This window comes from Mus caroli, chromosome 4 (genome assembly GCF_900094665.2).
Source record: "Mus caroli chromosome 4, CAROLI_EIJ_v1.1, whole genome shotgun sequence".
NCBI classification, from domain to species: domain Eukaryota; kingdom Metazoa; phylum Chordata; class Mammalia; order Rodentia; family Muridae; genus Mus; species Mus caroli.
The window spans coordinates 42,937,642-42,944,491 of NC_034573.1; the positions used below are offsets into that span (position 1 = coordinate 42,937,642).

Below are 6,850 nucleotides of genomic sequence, written 5' to 3' on the forward strand. Positions count from 1 at the left end.
CCCATTGGACATGCAAACTTTATATGCCCCAGTACAGGGGAACGCCAGGGCCAAAAAGTGGGAGTGGGTGGGTAGGGGAGTGGGGGGAGGGTATGGGGGACTTTTGGGACAGCATTGGAAATGTAAATGAGGAAAATACCTAATTAAAAAAAAAAGAATCCATTGCAACTTCAAAAAAATTTCTTTATTGTGGGAAAAAAAAAGAATTACTTCACTTATGATGTATATCACATTATAGTATGGTTTTTAAAGGTTCCTAGTTCAAAGACATCACTATATATAGAAACAGCAGGCTGCTTTTTTTTTCAATGTATACAGTGTGCTTTTTCTATAGGAAATAGACAACAATTCCTATTTGCTAGTTTGGGGTATTGCTATTTCTGACCCAAAGTGGAAAGAAAATGAATTATAGTGTTTTTTAATTGTAAAATTGATTTAATGTTAGAATATGTTTATCGTTTTTTTTGTGTTGTTTTATATCAACATCCTTCAGATAGCATTATCTGCCTGTGACTTCATATAGTGAAGTTCTTTCTATAAAGATATTTTTTATATCTTCATTGGTTGTTTCCCATATATCATCTTCACATTGTCTATCCTTAAGTCTTCTGCAACAATTTTGAACAGAGGAGCTGAATATTAGAAGACCAAACCCAACCATTAAATGAAGGATGGGACTATATGTGAGGGGTCATGTTTGTTAATCTACACAGAATTCGGACAAGAAAGAAGAAAGGAAACAAGCAGCTAATAGCATGCAGCAGTCTGAGCTGGAGAAGTGGAGCCTGACAGGTGACAGAACCCAGGATGTTGTATTCCTCTCTCCTACCCTATTTTAAATCATGTTTGATGGAGAACACAGATGGTCATTCTTTTACTGGAGAGATGATAGTGCATGCATACATAGTGTCTGCATTCATACAGCCACTCCTTATCTCAAGAACATCTTATTTCTGAAGGAAATCTCCATTATTCTGTCCTTTAGGGAAATCAGATTCAGACAAGCAAGTGTGAAACTACAGGTGGATATTGGGTAGGGTGCAAGCCCTGCTCTGGTAGTAGATTCTCCAACACCTCGCAAGCAGGCTTCTGCATTCTTTTTGCTTTGTAAAAAGATCTCCCTTGGCAGACTATGACTGTGTGAGAGCCACCGTGAGCCCTGCTAATATCCTTGAGGAAATCCAGAGAATTTACAACTGCCACTCAAGTCTTCATAAAGAAGGTCTTAACATTCATTTCAATTGGCCATGAGAAATGATGCTAGGTTTTTAAAAACTCCTTGAAATCCTTGAGATGAACTCCAGGACATTTAAATCATGGGGACTCAATAAGCAGCAAAGGTTTGAATGAAAGGCAATAACAGAAAGGGCAACCAATATACCTGGAACTCATTTCCTTGAGTTTCTGGGTCACCTAAGGAGATAAATTTGTTCAGGAATTTGCTTAAGGAAGAACTTCTTCATTTCTAATGCTTTGTTTTTTTATTTTTCTCACACCAAGATTTACTCATTGAGAAAATAATTCTAAAGTAAAACCATTGAAAATAGAGACCTTAAAGGTAAACATGGTTCAAAATTTCTGTTGTACTACAAATTCGGTGTGGGAACGGGCAGGGTGTTAGTCTTTCTGGATCGACCTGAATTGTGACATCTGCACAAGAAGGTGATAATTCCTCTCTTCTAAATGTGTTATGCTGAGCAATTGAGACTAAAAATTGTGAAAAAGACCGTTTTGCAGTGTTGGCGGTTGTTAGACAACAACTCTTAATACACAGTGGAGAATGTCATTCTTCCAAAGCACGCCAGATGTTATTCTTGATTGTGTTTCAAAGACCATTCAGTGTGTGGCATCCTTGCGTGTGATTGCTTTATAAGCCAGGTGTGAAAAAAAGTACTTTCCCAGGGAATTTCAAGAATGATGTCAGCCAGTTCACAAAATTTAATACCAACCCAGGCATCCACGAAGACCTGGCAACCACCTGCTGTTTGAATAAATCATGATTCAATTCTTCTTTGAGGTTAAACAAGATAGACAAGGGTATCTATCAGTGCTACTCACTGACAATCTGAATGGTCTCTATGTAGAGAAGAACAGCTCGGCTGATTTTCTTTGTAATTAAATGTGAACTAGCCTGGAAGGAATTCCTATGTTTTCCATTTTATTTTTTAATTTAATTTATGTATTTATTTTAAAACATCTCTCCCTTCTCTCTGTCTCTCTGTCTGTTGCTCTGTCTCTTTGTGTCTCTGTCTGTCTTTCTCTGTCTCTGCCTGTGTCTCTGTCTCTGTCTCTCTCTCTGTCTCTCTCTCTGTGTGTGTGTGTGTGTGTGTGTGTGTGTGTGTGTGTGTGCGCGTGCACCACAGCATGCTTGTGAAGGTCAGAGAACAATTTACAGGAGTCAATTCTCTCCTGCCATGCAGCTTTTGGGGATTTAACTCAGACTGTAAAGCTGTTACAGCAAATGCTTTACCTGCTGAGACATTTCACCATCCCCATGCTTTCAAATCCCTATTCATAAGAACCTTCAATGGCTCCTTTGAGTCCCTACCTTCCCCCTCCCTCTACATTCTAGTTGTTGCAGCACCTGCTCCCAGTCACCCTGCATTCTCAGATGTAGATAAGCATCAGTTACTAGTGTGATATCTGGACCCATGAGAGGATCTTGACCAATATTAAACTGAAGAGAAGCTTGTGGAATCTTGCTTGTGGAAGATGAGTCTCCACTAGAGCTATGTTCTAAGTGAACAGACTTTTAGCAGGTACACCACGTCTCCTTAAAGCTGTGACCTTCATTATGAGGATACTATACTATCATGTACCACATCCTCTATTGCTCCCGAATCTCTCAAACTTAGAGTGAAACTTAATTTTTTTCTCTGCTCTTTAGAGTATCCACACTAACACCCCAGTTTGCCATTCCTCTCTATTTCATACTTAGGCTTCTTCTATCTATTGCTCTTTTTTGTACCTTTCCAAGGACTGAAGCTAGGAACTTGTGCCTACTAGCCAAGTACTCTACTGCTGAGTTTTATCTACAGCCCTCTCCATCAAATTTAGTCAAAGACATGTCTGTTGCCATGGTAGGGTAGCATTTAGTACTGTGAAAGCATATTACTCTATTTTTCAAATGTGTAATAGCAGGCCAATCTCTTTTTAAGAGACTTTAATCTACTTGGATAAGCAAGGTTATCAGGGTTTCCTGAATTCTCAACTCTTTTTTTTTTTTTTTTTTTTTTTTTGAGACAGGGCTTCTTTGAATAGAACTCAATTTGTAGACCAGACTGGCCTCGAATTCAGAAATTAGCCTGCCTCTGCCTCCCAAGTGCTGGGATTAAAGGTGTGTGCTACCACCATCTGGTGGATTTTCAACTCTTAAGATGCTACCCTCCACTTACACAGTGATCTCTGAACTTATTTAAGGAATAAATAGGACCACAGTTTTGTCCTTTCCTGGGTTTCTTTTGAAATGGTCTAATGATGTACTGGTCTAATGCTGGATGTTTGTGAATTATTTACTACTGGGACTATTTTGTTATGGAATTATCTTTGTAACAAAAAGACCCTTGAAGCAAGCAGAAGTCAGAGTAATACTTTCCATCTAATGTGTTCAGGATATTCAGTTGTGTTAGGATTAGTAATATGCACCAACCATCTAGGCAATTGTTCTGTGTGTTTCTTCACACAGAATTTCCACTATCAACATTGTGTTGTTTGCACAATATATCAAATGTTATACAACCAGGAAGAGGCAGACATTTACAAGTGCCAGCCACATGACTTTGGTATCACTCCTTGTTGCTAAGATAAAATTCTCCATCCAAAAGTAACCTTGGGGGTGAGCAAGGTTTTATTTGGTTTATTATCCTAGGTCAGAGTCCATCACTGACACAAGACAAGGCAGGAACTCAAGGTAGGAAGCTAGGCCTGCCTGCTATTTCACACAGCATTTCCTCTGACCAAAGAACTCACTTCACACCAAAAGAAGAACAATGGGAATGATGGAGGATGTTCCTTGTTGCCTGGAAGGCAGGCTTATGCTTAGAGCTACTTTTCTCATATAGTTCAGGACTGCCTGTATAAGGATGGTACTGTCCACAGTGGGCTGAGCCCTCCCTCCATCAATTGATAGTTAAGACAATTCGCTCTAGACATGTCCTCGATCCAATCTGATTGATATAATTTATCATTGGATTCTCTTCCCAGAAAACTCAAAGATGTGACTAAAGCTAACCAAGTTGCTGCTTTTTTGGTATGGTTTGTGGAGGAGTATCCTTCTCAATTTTGTCTCCACTTACTCCCACTCACATACGGAGTGTCACATCATTTCTGGCACCGAGGTGCTTTGTTAAAGGGAGCTGTCTGTCAAGTGGCTCTTCTGGCTGTGGAGGTGAGGGTTCAGCAGGTAACATCTGGTAGCATAAAGCATCCCACAGTGAGAATTTCATCGTGTTAGACTTAGTCAGACACAAGGCAAGTGCATATTCTCACACAGGGCATCTCATTACTTTTGACACCAACTGAAAAGCTCAAAGGCTATCTCACACTCACCCACAGAGATAATGCCACATCATTTCTGGGGAGAACAGAAAGTTTATTTGCCGTGCTTTGCGAATTTGAAAACTCAGGCATCCACTCTTATAATCTGAACAGTTCAGCAGTGTTCAGACAAAAGGCCAGGAAAGCTTTTCTTTCCCTCTTGTTCCTGTGAAGTTGCCAAAACAAGCTATGTCATAAAACAGCTTTTCAGAAAAGAAATACATGTGGAAATTTCATAATCTTCCACTGAGTGTGTCTCTTTTATACAAAGACATTATTAAAAATGTAATAATAAGCCCTCGGGTGCCAACATATTGCAACTGTCATGAGAAAGAAGTGAAAAGCAGAACTTCCTCTCGGCAAGTTAGATTTCATAGCATCCTTTCACGTGATAGTTTTTCATGTTGACTCTATTCATGAGATGCCCTATCACCTCATGTTAGTCAGGCTTCTATGTCTTGGTTTCTTTTAAAATGTAACAGGAGTTAAATTGAATGCATCCATCTCCTCTGAAAGCTCCCTTTTATTCTTGGTCCCTGCCTCTCTTTAAAGGGATGGTGTTATGCATCCTTACGCACTTCACTCAAGGACCCAGCTCAAAGGGCCCTGTTCTGGGTGTTTTTGTGATTGCCACCATTCTTAAAAGCTGCCTTCTGTCTCCTTGCGGGTCTACTTTCCCATTCTCCAAACCATTGTGCTCTTTTAGGCTGTTCTCAATTCACTCATCAGTCGATGCAGTCTCTTAATGGACTTTCTCTCATCTGCTTCAACCTTCATTGCTCCCTAAGTGTAATAGTGGGGTACTCAAAGCTCTCTGATTTTTGTTAACCACCCCTATCTCACTGCTTTATGCAACCTTGTGATCTTTTATTTCTGTCCAAACAGTTATGTTCTTGGTAATTCCAAAGCATGATGATATTCCAACCACAGTTTTAAGTATTTTCTACATTCGTATCACCTAGATTAGTCATCAAGGTGGTGTAATAAATAATACCAAATTTGGTTGGGTAATGGAATACATTGTATAGATTTGGGCAGATGATAGAACTGAAGTCTGTTTTAGTTTTCTCACTGGGCTAGTATCCACATCACTGAGGTGCCGCAAAGTCTTAAGGCCAACATACATTAACAGTGCCTGACCCATACGGTATGCACAGCACATGCTAACTATTAGTAGCATACCCCGAAGTAAGAAAGAGGTTAAACAATTGTCAAGGTGCCAGGAGAGTAAACGAGTCAGTGCTTAGGTTTCTTAACCAATGGACTACAAAATTCACTTAAACCTTGTGTTTTACAGTTTCTCTTCACAGCATGTATGACCACCATTTTACTTTGACCACTCTTTCTCCATTTAGACCTGGCTTATATCTCAAGGACTATTAGTAGCTGGCCTAGTTAGCCTTGTCAACTTGACACAGGGAGTCTGAGAAGGGAGATTGAACTGAGGAATTTCTCAGAGCAGATTGGCCTGTGAGCATCTCTGTGGGAAACTGTCTTAATTATTAATTGATTTAGGAGGGCCCAGTCCACTGTAGGTGACACCATTCCCTGTTTAGGTGGTCCTGGACTGATTAAGAAAGATGCCTATATAGAATCCAACAAGCAGCATTCCCCATGGTTTCTGCCTCAATATCCTACTTGAGCTCCATTGCTGACTTCTCTGTGATGTGGCTGTGACCTGGAAGTGTAAGCCAAATAAACCCTTTCCTTTTCTCCTTTGTTTCTTTGCTTTTGTCTGATTTGCTTCATGACCTACCATGAAGTGAACAGTAACCTCCACTGCAACGTTACACCCCAACCCTCTCCACCATTTCTTCCCCACCATGATAGACCCAAACCTTATGAAAACATGAGCCCAAATAAACCATTCCTATTGTAAATTGCTGTGTCAGAGGATAAAGTCACAATGACATCCCACATGCTAAAACAGGTAGGAAGAGTTAGTTTCTTAGGAGTAAGATACCTGGGCTGAGGCTCTCACTGAGAAGAGTGGAACAATCATTTTTTTCTATTACCAGAAGGTTTCTAAAGAGACATAACTGAAAGTAGGTGAATATGTGTTATGTGTCCTTTTTCTTTAGGGACAGTCATATTCAAAAGCTGGACAACAGATTTTAAGTCTTAGAGGGAATGTGAAGTAAGTAGATAGCTTAAATGAAAAGCATTTCAAAGCCTACGTGAGTGTCTATTTAAGCATAAATTTGGCCTATTCTGATTTTTGACAAATGTATGCCTACCAGCTGTGAAAAAGAACATGTTGGCATTATTCCATTCAGAGTTCTTACATTGTTATTAATAAATATATTTTGTTGGT

The 6,850-nt window shown here is 39.7% G+C and overlaps 1 long non-coding RNA gene across 1 annotated transcript in view; it reads left to right on the forward strand.

Moving 5' to 3' along the window:
• The window catches only part of LOC110292146, a 75,201-nt gene that overhangs the window by 42,305 nt on the left and 26,046 nt on the right, over positions 1–6,850 (forward strand). The gene's annotated exons all lie outside the window — the stretch shown is intronic.